Source organism: Pelodiscus sinensis, chromosome 7 (genome assembly GCF_052426305.1).
Source record: "Pelodiscus sinensis isolate ZL-2025 chromosome 7, ASM5242630v1, whole genome shotgun sequence".
In the NCBI taxonomy this organism is placed as follows: Eukaryota; Metazoa; Chordata; order Testudines; family Trionychidae; genus Pelodiscus; species Pelodiscus sinensis.
The window spans coordinates 40,149,738-40,164,507 of record NC_143058.1 but is presented as its reverse complement, the minus strand read 5'-3'; the positions used below and the strand labels follow the sequence as shown (position 1 = coordinate 40,164,507).

Here is a 14,770-nt window from a genome sequence, read left to right as displayed (position 1 = left end):
GCTAAGCATTTCCTATTCTGATTTATATAGCCAGTGTAATAATTTCTCTGTTTTAAATATTGTGTCTTCATCTAACCCCAGCAGACATGGGGATGTACCATTGTGGTTTATAATCATTCATACAATATGTAATTAGGTTTAAAATTCTATTATGAGGAAACCATCACTTTTAACCTTTTAGGTTATTTAGTGCCACTAACAGTAAATAAAAAGTACCTTTAAATGCTTTTTTCCACTAAATATATTTGATTTTTTTACGCTGAGTTTTTAATTGTTTTCAGTAAATAAAACTAAAAAATGTATAATATTAATAATGGCAATGGCTTTGTTAAAAATCAAATTAATCACACCATCAAGGTAACTCAAATGTCTAGAGAAAAATTCTTGAGATAGTCCTTTCCATTGCTGGATATTCAAAGACTCTTGTGTTTATTTTTCTTGGTTGTACATCTGAATAGTTAAACCTTCATCAGATCTCTATGACAGTAATAAAAGAGAGTCTTCAGGTTATGGTAAAACAGTAAGTTTGCATAGGGCATTATTTAAACAACAATTGGTATTATTTGTAACTGTAATTTGAGTTTAATTCCATTTTATACCACTAAAAAGTTTTAGGTGTCTGGGGTTTTTTTAATATTCATTTCTTCTTCTAAAAAGTTATTGTTCTAGGACCAACTCTGAACACCCACGCTGAAAATTCCTGACAGCACTTTCATCTTATGTTTTAGCACAGAAAATTTTGTTGCCAAGGTAACTGACTTTATCGGAGTAACAGTAAATTTAAAATATTAAAAACTAAAGGATGCAAGTTCTAAAGTTACAAGGATAAAACAAATGCTAATTCTATCAAACAATAGTTAAAATGATGTGGAGTCAAACATAACTATTTTAAGGGGGTAAATCCAGATTCTTTAAAATAAACATAAAACCCTCTTGAGCAATGCCGTTATACCTATTACTTTTCAGGAAGAACGGCATTGAGCAAGAGGGGTTTTTTTGCGCAAGAAGGGGCAGTGTAGACGCTCCTTCTTATGCAAGAGCCTCTTCTAAAAAAAATGGTGGCTCATTAGGTATGCAAATTAGGCTCAGCGATATTCCACGCTTAGCCTCATTTGCATATTACTAGTGCAAGAAGCCGCGAGTGTAGACATAGCCTTTCTGTTTTAATAGTTCATTTAAAAAATGACACATTTTGGACTATTTCATGAATGGGTTATAAAGCAGGTTATATGCCACAAAAATGCACCTGATCCATAAATTAATCCATATTTAAAGCTCCCACTGGCTTTAATGGGAGTGGCATACTTGGAATAATTGCATAATCTGGCCCTAGTTATAGTTTTTTCCTTATCATAGCTTTGGGGAGGTTTTACTGTTACTGAAGACATTTTCAAAAAAATTGAATCATTCCTACTTCTTATTCCCCGTTGAATAATAACCCTCTGCTAGAGACATCACAGGCATTCTATAGCAACCAGTTCTGATGTCCATAAGCAGAGGATTTTGACTTGAATTGGGATATAAATCTGACTGATTCTGAAAAGTTGTGGGAAATTATGATGTGTTGTTTATACAACACTGAAAATGTTATGGCCATTCGTTTATCTTAGATAAATCATGAAATTATACATGTAAATATTAGCCTCAATACTTGGTCTGTGTCCCATCCTGCTATGAACTCATTTGGATATTCCCCTGGATAAGTGCCTGCACTATCAGGACATGAAACTGTAAGCTACTCCCTGCTTCAGGGCGGCTGTGTCTAGACTGGCAAATTTTTCCGCAAAATCATCTGCTTTTGCGGAAAAACTTGCCAGCTGTCTACACTGGCCGCTTGAATTTCTGGAAAAGAACTGACGATCTCATGTAAGCTCGTCAGTGCTTTTCTGGAAATACTATGCTGTTCCCGTTCGGGCAAAAGTCTTTTTCTGAAAGACTTTTGCGCAAAAGGGCCAGTGTAGACAGCACAGTACTGTTTTCCGCCAAAAAGCCCCGATCGTGAAAATGGCGATCAGGGCTTTTTTGCGGAAAACCGCGTCTAGATTGGCCACGGCCACTTTTCCGCAAAACGTGCTTTTGCGGAAAAGCATCCTGACAATCTAGACGCACTTTTCCGAAAATGCTTTTAACGGAAAATTTTTCCGTTAAAAGCATTTTCGGAAAATCATGCCAGTGTAGATGTAGCCGGTGTGTCTACACAGCAAAGATATTTCGGAATAATGGCCATTATTCCGAAATAACTATGCAAGCATCTACAAAGCAATTCCATTATTTCAAAATAATTTAGAAATAATGGATGGCTTATTCTGACTTCTGTAAACCTCATTCTATGAAGAATAACGCCTATTCTGAAATAGTTATTTCGAAATAAGGCATGTGTAGATGCTCCACTTCTGCTATTTTGAAATAGCCCCTCACCAGGGACATTCTAAGTTATTCCTCCGGAGCTCTAAATCGAGATAGCATGTCTATATTAGGTACATTCACACTGCAGCTGGGAGCATGCCTCCCGGGCTGGGTAAGATTTCCACTACCTCTGCTTGAGCTAGTGCTCTAAAAATGGTAATGTGGACATTGTGGCAAAGGTGCTGCTCAGACGATTGCCTGAGTCCAAACCAAAGTGATCCCCATAGTTTGAGCTCAGTTGACTAGCCTGAGCTTCTGCCCATTCTACAGAGTATAGTGCACTAACTCAAGCAGAGCTAGTTCAAATCTGTCTACCCAGGCCAGCATGATTACCAGACTTGCTGGGCCCTTTGGCAAGGCAAGGAGATGGGGGCTCTGTGCACCAAAAAGGGCGGGGCCTCAGGTAGAAGGGATGGGGTTAGGGCTAGCCTCGCCCAGGCTGCTCTCAATGCTGCTTGGAGTGAGTGCGTGGAGTTCAGTAGCAATTTAAAAGGCACAGGGATCCAACTGTTGCAGCAGGGGCAGCAGTGCCCAGAGCCCCAGATCCTCTTGAATTGCTGGGTCCTGGGGCAGTTGCCTTCTTTGTCCTCCCTTCCTCCCAATCAGCAGGCCTGACAGAGGCTGGGAAGCAAATTCCCAATTGCAATCTATACATATCCTTGGTCACTTAAGCACTTGAGGAGTTGGCCACGAGTGACTCTTTGGTGACTCAAAACAAAACAGACTGTTCATATATATAAAATATTTAGCAATGTATTTTAAAAGCAGCCTGGCTTCTCCATTCATTTTTAGAAGTAAACACTTAAATTGTTTATATAATAAAATGCTATTATGAGGCACTATAGTATTTAGCTACGAACAGTTCTCTCCTAGTGAACTTGCAGCCACAAAAATTCAATTGGATGAACACAGTTCCTTCTGGAGTTACTGAATAAGGATTATTTTAATTTTAAAATATAAAAGTCTGATAGAATAACTTGACCTCAGGCTATGATGTGACATTATAAATAAATCCAGATTTTTATCTCCAGAAATCTGAGGACCACTCAGATATGTGGCTTGGATCTGCATGGTACTGGGTACTTTGGTTGTGATCCAGAAAAACATTCAGGCACATGCTTAACTCTGAACTTCACAATGGTTTCATTGATTTTAATGGTATACTCATTCCTAAATTTAAGCATAGATCTGTATTGCAGGACTGAGCCCGTAATTCTAAGGGCCAAATCCTGCAGTCTTTATTCAGGTAAAATTCCTTCTAAAGGCAATGGGACTTTCATTACCATAGTATTCTTCAATATATGAAAAACATAGAAACTACAATAAAATATTTCTTTTCCTTCTCAGGATGGAGGAAAAGTGGCTTGATTAGTCTCTAGGTTTTTTGTTTATGTGTGCGGGTATGTTCTGGTTTTGCTTTTTGTCTGTGCATGTGCTGAAATGTTGAGTGAACGCTAAGTTTAAGAAACTAGTTTTGGGTATAGTTCTTTCTTATGACTCTGAAAGTTGCACTTCCAAAAATCTCATGAGCCAGTGACTGACAGTTTTGTTGTTCAAGTGGAACATAGTTGCATGAGAGAACATGCGTGCAGTGGGAAAGGATCTCGTGGGTACCTAGAGTCAATCCTATGGGAGCCTTTGACTATCAGGAAAGAAAGCTTGATTCAACGGAGAACCAGTGCATGGACCAGACCAGTGGGATTAGCTAATGTGCTCAAAGCAATCAGTTTTGCTAAGTGCAAAGATGAATTCAGGCTATTCCAAATTATTTAAGATGTGGGGCTTCATTCCCAGGTATCATAAACTAAAAAAAAAAAAAAACAGGAGATCATCTATGAGAGGCTTACCATGGTCAGGTCTGAGTCTGATAGAATGAGGTAGATATGGCCAATTGAAGCAGAAGTTTGTTTTTGCTGCTGTGGGTGTTAGGCATCCTCAGCAGTATGAGTTAAGGGAGCAATTGGTGAGAATCTGGCAGTCACCCAGATGTGTTCAATATGCCAAAAAAAAGTGCAGGTGCTGTATTGTGGGAAAAGGCAAAGCTAGCAAAGATCCACTCAGCTCTGCCCCTGAGTGGAGGGGGAAAAAAGTTTGAGACACTTCCTGTTGGGAACATTCTGATTCCATTGGAAATGTTCTCTGGGAATGTATTGACTTCATTGAATTTTTTGATGGGATATGCCAAAATTATTCTCATTTCAATATGATCAAAATATTTTATTTCAATAAAGTTGAAACAAACTTTTATCATATAAACTTGTAATTTAAAATATAATGCAACTTACGATCAAAACGTAGTTGAAACAAAACATTTTTGCCCTTGAAAAATCATGGAGCAGGTCCTCAAGGAATCTAGTTTGAAACAGGTTGATCAGGCATGAACTACCCTTGGCAAAGCCATGTTGACTGTTCCTGATCATCTTCCTCTCTTCCAACTAATTGCCCTCTATAATGAGATAACTGGCTCTGTGCATATGGGGAAAAGCGGTGGATGTGAAATACCTTGACATTTGGTATCTCCCACAGTATTCTGGACAGCAAAGTTAAAGTAGTATGGATTGAATGAATGGACCATAAGATAGACAGAAAGCTGGCTAGATTATCAGGCTCAACAAGTAGTGATCAATGGCTCTATGTCAAATTGGCAGCTGGTAGCTAGTAGAGTGCCCCAGATGTCCATCCTGGGGTCAGTTATGTTCAACATCTTGATTAATCATCTGGATGATGGGAGGGATTGCACCTTCAGCAAGTTCGTAGATGACACTAAACTGGAGAGAGAGGTAGACCGGCTGGAGAATAGAGATATAGTCCACAGTGACCTAGACAAGTTGAAAGATTGGGCCAAAAGAAATCTGTTGAGGTTCAACAAGGATAAGTGCCTTGTCCTGCACTTAGAAGGGAAGAATCCCAAGCACTGCTCCAGGCTGGGACCAACTGGCTAAGTGCACTTTAGGGAACATAGGGGATGAGAACCTGGATATAAGTGAATAGCGTGCCCTTGTTGCCAAGAAGACCAACAACATATTAGCCTAAATTTGTAGGAGTGTTGCCAGCAGATATTCCCCTTTATTTGACACTGGTGAGGCATCATCTGGAGTATTGTCTCCATTTTTGAGCCCTCCACTACAGAAAGGATGTGAACAAACTGGAAAGTCCAATGGAGGGCAATGAAAATTATGAGGGGCCTGAAGTGGGACTTATCTGAAGAGAGGCTGAGAGAACTGTGCTTATTTAGTTTACAGAAGAGAAGAGTGAGGGGGGATTTGATAAGAGCCTTCAACTACCTAAAGGGGGGTTCCAAAGAGCTAGGCTAGGCTGTTCTCAGTGGTGACAGATGACAGAACAAGAGGCAATGGTCTCCAGTTGCAGTGAGGGAGGTTTAGGTGAGATATTAGGCAAATCTATTTCACTAGGAAGGTGATAAAGCCCTGGAATGAGTTGCCTAAGAAGGTGATGCAGTCTCAATCCTTAGACATTTTTAAGGCCTGGCATGACAAAGCCCTGGCTGGGATGATTTAGTTTGGTTGATCCTGCTTTGATCGGGATTAGACTAAATGACCTTCTGAGGTCTCTTCCAAGCCTAATTTTCTATGGTTCTATACCTCATCAGACTGAAACACGTGGATAAAATTACATCAATGTTTCCAAACCAAAATATTTTAGAATTTTTATTTTGTAGTAAATTTCAAATTTCTATTCTGATTGGGAATGAAAGAATATTTTGACATGTCAGAACTTCCCACAAAACAGAAATACTGTTTTCTGACCAGATGAACTCTTGAGGAGGGGAAAATGAAGATGAAAGCAAGGGAGAAATTTTCTTTTAAAAGAACAGACATTAGGTTGCTTACACCTGGGTAGTAGATGTGTAGAGCTGTGCAAATCTGCAGGTATCCACTTTATATCCACTGGAGTCTGTATCCGCAGATGTGGATTCAGAAATTAGCAACTCATTTTTGTGTATACAGATGCTAATTTTTTATCTGCACAGGGCACTATAGATGGATAGCCTTCACACTGGTAATACATAGTGTCACAGATCTGGTCAGTTTCTCCCTACTGATGACTTATCAGATTGTTGTGAGGGGATCCAGCTGCTGGATCGTCTATATTTTAAGCCTCTGGAGTTAAAACAAAGACCAGGCACCACTCCTTTTCTCAGCAAACTCTGGGAGTGTAGACCATCTATTTAGCAACCCATCTTGAGAGCTATCACCATGCAGTCCCCTGCCTATTCCCTAGAATCAGTGCAGATTCCTCAGACTCTCCTGGTAGCTTAAACACACCCTTTCCCTAAATTCCACTCAAAGGGGTGAACCTTCTTGTTTACCTCTTCAAGGAGCCATATGTTCTATGTAACATATAATTCACAGAAATACTTCATACAGATAGGTCAGCTCTTGTCTTTTACTACCTTCAAGTCCCAATATGATAGCGGAAATGAAATGCCGGCCCATGGGTCAGATCCAGTGCACCAGTGTTAGCTCCTGGAGGCACTCCTCCTCTATATTTACCTGCATGTCTGTGGATACCAGCAATCACAGTTCCCATTGGCCATGGATTGCTGTTCCTAGCCAATTGGAGAGGCAGGAAGTGGTGTCCCAGTCCATGCCACTTCTTGCTGCTCCCATTGTTTGGGAATAGCAATCTGCAGCCAATGGGAGTTGTGATCGCAAGTACCTGTAGCCATGAAGGTAAATATAACAGTAGTAGACTGCCAGAAGCTAACCCTGGCAAACTACTGCCATGTTATTGTCCACCCCTGCTCTATAATATCAACCTCCCCAATTGATCTGTGTAGTGGGGCGGATTGGCTGCCCACTGACACGGAGGAGGAGGAACCCCTCCGACCACCATGTTGAGCTGAGGCTGATCCTGCCCAGCCACCTGACTGGAAGCCACGGGACAGGGCCAGAGCTATAAAAGCCCAGCCAGCAGCCTCAGTCGGGGCTGAGCCTTCAGAGGGACCAGAGGCTTACTCAGGGCACTCAGTCTGGGAGGCTGAGACTGAGGCCTGGCCTGGGCTTGGGCCTCCAACCTTCCTGAAGCCCAAGGCTGACTACCTGCTCCCGGTCTGGGAGGCTGTGACCGAGGCCTGGCCTGGTCCTCCAACCTTCCGGGAGCCAGAGGCCACCTACCAGCTACCTGCCTGGGAGGCTGAGGCCTGGCCCAGCCTGCCTACCCTAGCAGACCCCGGAGAGGACCTAGAGGGCCAGCCTGGTTCTGTGCCCCAGCCCCTGCCCAGGAACCGGGAGAAACTGCGGCCACTGTCGAGACCAGAGGCTTGGCCCAAGACCTCGACAGAGCCTGACCCTGAGGACTGGCCAAGATGCCTGACCCCGCCTGCACCCAGGAAACGGTCTGAGCACAGCAGACCTGAAAGCAGTGGAGGACTGGACCGGACCGCCGGGACCCCAATGGGACGAACCTGCCATGGACTTCTACCTGTGCCACTAGAAACCCAGATACCAGCTGAGAGGGAGAAGGGAAATGGCCCGGGGGTGAGTGGGAGGCCCCAAGGCCAGCGAGTTTCATGCTGGAGCCCCCGCTGAGCCCGTAGCAGCCTGCACTGCTGCTCCTAGGGCCTGGCCCGGGGCACAGTGGAGTGGGTGGGCCTGCGGGTGGTAGTCTCACCCTCCTAGCCACTACTGCCAGCAATTGGCCAGCACCCCTCCTGAACAAGGAGCCTCCGAGTTTGTTTGCCAACGGCCTGGCCTTATCCTTAAGATATGCTGGTGTGTTTGCTGCCATGCCCTGACCTAGGGCCTGGCCTCCCTTTAAACTGACTTTGTTTGTTTGTTTCCCCACCCTGACTGAGGGCCAGGGCCTCCAAAACTCACGGTGGTTGTTGCTGCCATGCCCTGAACCATGGGCCTGGCCATCCTGTAAAGACTAATTGTGTTTGTTATTGTCACACCCTGAACCAGGGCCCGGCCTTTCTATATAAACTGACTTTGCTTGTCTGTTGCCATGCCCTGAACCAGGGCTCGGCATATCCCCAGTTGGGACTTTGTGGACTTGCCACCAGGGCCGGGCCTATGTACATATATATAAGCAGACTCTGTGGTGTGCCACTCGCCTGAAGGAAGGCCAGACACAGACCTGGGGCTTGGCTTAAAGGAACAGTGCAGTGGGGCAGAGTGGCCACCCACTGACACGGAGGAGGAGGAACCCCTCCGGGAAGCCAAGCTGCCTACAATCTGACTTTACCAGGTGGTCTTATTGCCAGGTGAGCTGACAACTTGACAAACCAATTTTCCTAGGTGGGAGTTAGCATGTTGGCTAGGACATTTATATTTGAATATACATTTGTTCTGAGTTAACAGCTCTCTATTATCAACTGTATAGAACTACATTTTGGGATTTCAGTTCAGTAGGCAGGTAACTGTACAACAGACAAGGTAAAAAATCTCACAACCAAAATGGAATCCACTGTCTGACAGCAGGTCCTATCTGAGTTGTGGGGCAGGAGGGCCATTTTCCCCAGACCTCAGGAGACAAAGAAGCCTCAAATTCTGTCCTTTTTCTACCAACTCATTTCAATTTATTATACACCTTGCAGTTATAACAGAAATAACAAAAGAAGCTCTATATACCAGCAAAAATTGATTTAAATCATTGTGGGGCCTTGGGCCTTCACTAATTTTTCAGTTGCATCCAAATTTTCATCTGTGTATGACTGTAGACAGGAGTAGTTTCTGTGATTTTGATTCTACATTATGAAATACTGTTTACAGTTTTTGCATAGTTTAGAGGTTTTGAAAGCCATAATTAATTCTGTTAATGTAAAGCAATTTTCCTTGGTCTAAGGATGATCTTAACCTTTAAATTAGATGTTTATCTCTGCATAGGAAATTTTCATATTCCTGTTTTTTCTTATGTGTCTTCATATACAATAAACATATCAGGCTCGGTTCAAATTTTCATCCAGTTTTAAAGGCTTTTTTATGATAAACTTTTAATTCTAGTTGTTTCATAAACTTTATATCTAATCTGACAATTGTACCATGTACATATTCATAATAACAACCTGTTATTAGAGGAATTTAATAATGGGAACATGTTAGCAGACAAAATTTCAAGAATTTGAAATATTTACGATGGCCCTCATAGCCTTAACACCCCCCAACCATAATTATATAATTTATTATGTTTTACTGTGTTTTAAAAGAACCCTTTTATAAAAATGAAGTGAAGATTTGAAATTGGTGCAAGTAAGAGATGGCAAAAGCAACAGAGTAAAGCAGCAGTTAAGAGTTTAAAGCTAATAACATTATTTCTTGTAGAAAAGATGCCTCAGCCATTAGACGGTGACCATACTGATAGTTCAGATGATGAAAACTTTGTACATACAAATGACATTTTAATGCCACTGCTTCAAAATGAGGAGGTCATTAATCAAGAGACAGGAATGTCAACAGTAGTGATAGATGCAGAGTCTAAGCTCAATTTAGAGAAATTGAGGCAGAAAATGAGGAGGGCAGAAAATGAGGACCTTGGAGATGCTGTACAGCAAGAACGAGAAATTATGAATAGCACAGGATGCAATGTAACAACAGTGGCATCAGAACCTGATATTGGACTTCTTGATAAGAACAATGTTGCTTGAATGCAGTCGTTTCTCAAGGTTAGTTGTTTTCAGATTCCATATAATATACTGAAAAATGCTGAAAGTCATGCTTTTCCTACTTGTCTGCTGACAAAAACTCTTCTAAATGGAGAGATCTACACAAGAGACTGGCTCTGCTGGAGCATAGAAAAGCAGGCTCTGTACTGTGTACCCTGTTGCATTTGAAGTATTACTGTTAAAAATGAATCAGTACTGTCTGATCCATCCTGTTGGAGTATCAGTAGGATTTGAAAGACCAAATACCTATACATGAAACTTTAGTATCGCATCAAGATAACTGTGTTACATGGAAATCAGCTAGTAAAACAGCACTAGCTGACAGTTCAATTGAAAACTTACTCCTGAGTGTGAAAAACACAGAAACTGATACATGGAAAAAGCTCCTTGAGCGCATATTGAATGTCATTCTTTTTCTTTCTGAATGGGGATTGACTTTGTTTGGTTCCAGTCAATGTATCAGTAACCCTACAAATGGAAACTTTCTTAGTATACTTGAGCTTCTTAGCAACAAATGAAACTTTAAGAGATCTCTGTGTCAAGAACACCTTCCTGAAACATATACATTCCACCAACTTTAAATCAGACTGCAAGCCAAAAGAACTGCTTAAAGAAATATTCAACCTCAGCCTATCATCACAATTGCATTACATATTTTTGTCAATATCCCTATATCAGTGGCGTCAGGTGAATACACTTTCAATGTGTTAAAACAAGTAAAGAACTACCATCGTTCTACAATGGTACAAGGACATTTGAATGGGCTTGCAATGCTTAACATTAAGAATGATGTTGCACGTAAATTAGATTTGTCATCAATTATAAACAAGTTTGCACACAACAAAGCCAGAAAAGCATTCATAAAATGAAGAATTTTGCTTGCAGTGGAAACTCACAATTGAAGTTACATTTTTAATATACATGCTATTGGTATCCTGACTTAAATGTTAATAAATAAATGTCTCCAGTGTTCATTTTCATGTAGTCTTTTGGTTTTAGTATGACCCTCTGGATGAGAAGTTAGATATGTCAGGGACCAGAAGCTAGGGCTGGGCTGGGGCCTGTAAACTCAGTGACCTGGGCCTCTATCATTCTCTGAAAGGGCCTGTCTGACAGTCATATAAAGAGCCCTCAATAGTAAATAGAACTAATGAATTGCAGATACAGATTTCCCAAATTGGCTCACATGGGCCTAACAGTGCTTCATCCTGGAAGTGGGAAGGAGAGAATTATGTGATCTGAGAATGCCGGTTTAGAGGGACACAGAGCTATTTTGCTTATTTAAATCTTAAATCTAAGGTGCACTCGTGTAGGCAAACAAAAGTTGCTCTTTTCTATTTTGAAACTGCTTCTTTTATATCTCTCATGAACTTTTGCTCAATATGTAATATTTTCTAGTAAATTTATTCTATTCTTATTCTAGCTAGTCTTTAAACAATTTTGTTACAGCTGTGCATCTGGAGTCTAGTTTTTAGCGAGATTATAGGATTAACATTTTCTGTAGATGACCACAGAAAATCTGATGCACAACTGAGTTATGGCATTGTGCATAGAATTATGCATGCTATTCTCTAGCTCTGATTTCTTTTGGATAGTTCATAGGACTTTTAGATTATTGCTAATTTCTTCCTTTTTAAATGTCTCTGATAGAACTATATTTAGAGATTGACAGATTGACTGTTCAGTACATTGGATGAACCAAAAACTCTTCCTCAAAAATTCATGTTGGGCTGACCCAAAGTATCAAGCTTCATGTTTCTCACTCAAATTGGATTTTTTAAATTGGAAAAAAATGTATGTCATTTGAGTGCTTGTCTCCTTGGTTTTTTAGTTAAATTTCTGAAGAAAGTGCTGCTTTGAATCAAAATGTTCAATGTTTCGTTGTTCAATGTTCAATGTTCACATTTTTTGAGCAAAAATCATTCTCTGAAAGCACCCAAATTTGCAAATAGTTTGTCCAAAACTACATTTTTAAATAAACTTTTTGCTGGAAAAAAATTGCCCAACTCTCATTACCTTATCAGTTCAGTAGTTGGAGCATGCTATAGCATGCATCCCAGTCTCTAATATTCAATTTCCCCCAGCAGTCAGCCCCCAGATCTTATTGCTATAATCAAAAATGCTGTGCCTACTGATTACTAACACCTTGAAAGTGTTCAGTTCTGCTTTGGGCTTATTGAATTCCCCAAAGAAATACAAAACAATAATGTGCCATCAACTGCAATTCCATGTAGCATCTTCTGCCACCTGGTATTTTACCCTGTGACAGTCTCAAGTTTTTAATTGATTAACACTATATCTCCTCATGTAGTGCTATTAATCTTTCCTGGTATCTAAATAAGGAATAGGTATTTTGCTGAAATTTCAAGTGAATATATTAAAGCAGATGCAGAAATGGCTCAGTGTATGATAATTTTAATGAAGTGCTACATGTTTGCATAAATACAATAGTTGCATAACCATGAGTTCTGTTTTCTCAATTTTACTGTGTATTTTGATATGCTACATGACTAATAGTAAATACAACTTGGGAATCTTGGCTGAATGGTCATTTTAAACTGGTATGCTTCTCAGCACTATTCCATTTCCATTCCATATGTGATACTACAGTGCACACAGGTGCTGGAGTTAGGGTTATTTGTGCTTGTGTGTGTTATCCTTGTAACCCTTGCCAAATCAAAGTAAGCTTCAGTTGCCCTACACTTCAATATATAATGATCTAAATTGCTTACCTGACTTAGAAAATGTTCTGTTTTTCTTTATTCAGTAATTGCCCTTCTTTACTTAGCTGTGCCATACCCATAGTTTCACATTTCTTCATTCTGTGCCATTTTTCATCTCGCCTGCTCCACCTCATATCTGACTGCTGGTTGCATATTGATAAACCTGTGTTGAGAAATAGCCACAAGTTATTTAGGGATAAGCCAGAGTTTTTATTTATTATTATTCATGTATCTTGCATGAAAACTGATTTGTAGCAGGATGCGAAGAGCGCTTCAAGGCCCATGTTCTAATGTCAAACAAGAACACATGTGAACACTATTGTAATTTATATGAGTAAGCAGCTTAAACCCACTCGCTTGAGTAATACAATGCACACTGTTTCCTTTGGTAGGGTAATGCAGCAAATGAGATATGCAGGAATAATAATAGAAGTGTTTCATAAAATAAATTGTGGGGATTTATAGAAAAAGGAACAACTTGCCTACAGGCAAGTTACTCTTAGACTGCTGCAGAGAAATGCAAACAATACCTTCAGAATGACCAGTCAGCTTTAATAGAGCCACAGGCTGATTGAATTAATGCCTTATCCATGTATAAAAGCTTCAGAGGGGTAGCTGAGTTAGTCTGTAACAAGAAAAACTTAAAAAACAACGAATAGTCTGGCAAACCTTAAAGACTAACAAAATATGTAGATGGTATCATGAGCTTTTGTGGGCACAGCCCACTTCCTCAGATAACCAGAGTATTGGATGTCCAGAACCAAGAATATTATTGGTTCTGGTCATCCAATACTCTGGTCATCTGAAGAAATAGGCTGTGCCCACAAAAGCTCATGATACTATCTACATGTTTTTTTAGTCTTTAAAGTGCTGCCAGACTATTTGTTGGTTTTTTAAGTTTATCCATGTATGTCCCCCCCCATACGTATTTCATTGATTTTAATGGAGCTCCTCAGGCACAGTGGACCACCCATTAAATTGCAAATTGCAGGATCAGGCCTTTGATCTGTATCCAGCTCTGTTCATTCCTTTTGTTTTTCTCTCACGATTCATCCTCTGCCTCTTTCCTTGTTTCTACCCATCTTCTATCCTGGATTCTTCATGCTTTCACCTCTCCCTTCATACAAGCAGCATCAAACTCATGCATCAAAAAACATGAGTTATCAAATTAAAATGGTATTTTTTACTTTATTAATTTGCCTCTTTAGCTATTCCCAACATCTCATTCCTCCTCTTCAGATTTCATTTTTAAATCCAAGATGGTTTTAAATACCTATACAGGGGGGTTTTAATCAGGGTTTTGTTTCTAAACATTTATTCAATAACAAATAAGAAACTCCCATAAGATCTTTTATAAAATTTAAAACTGAGAGTTTTGTACAGATGCTAAAAAAATTATATAAGATTTACAAGTTCAAATTTGCAGACACCTTCCCTAAAACAGCCTCCACCTTTAAAAATAATTTCTTCATTAATGGCCAAATCCTGTTCCAATGGTTCATGATAAAGTTTATTGGCTCCTTGGGACCTTGATACTGGTCTAAATGCTTCCTGCAATACCAGCACTTAAATTTATCAAATTTATCATGGATATTTCCATTTAAACCACTTGTAAAAATTAAGACCAGTAATTAGAGTCCCATTGCAGTGAAAAAATATACGCCTGTATAGATTGGCATGCCATAAAGTTTGCACTGGTGGTTTTCCGTGGTCAGTGTGGCTCAGAGGTACATAGAAATATTATTTTAATCATATCTTAAATCTAAAATGAACTCCGGTTAAAAAGGAGCAAAATTTGGCCTGGATTGACATTTTTTGTCACCCTCTGTCAAATTATCAAAAGATTTTGTTGAAATAAATACAGACATCAAAAATCTCTACCAACAAATAACTTGTGCATTGTGTATTGCATAGTGACATGATTAATCACATTTTAATATAATTTAGGGCATAATATGCATTTTTAGAGCATGCCACATTCCATTAATTTGTCCAATTTTTCATAGGGAGGATA

General features: G+C 40.0%; 1 protein-coding gene across 16 annotated transcripts in view; it reads right to left on the bottom strand.

Annotated features, from left to right (window-relative positions):
* The window catches only part of B3GALT1 (beta-1,3-galactosyltransferase 1), a 377,442-nt gene that overhangs the window by 195,689 nt on the left and 166,983 nt on the right, over positions 1–14,770 (bottom strand). For all 16 annotated transcript variants that reach the window (XR_016350045.1, XR_003086697.3, XR_016350044.1 and 13 more), the window contains one exon: positions 12,766–12,919. The gene's annotated coding sequence lies outside the window, so the exon portion shown is untranslated. The remainder of the gene's footprint in view (positions 1–12,765; positions 12,920–14,770) is intronic.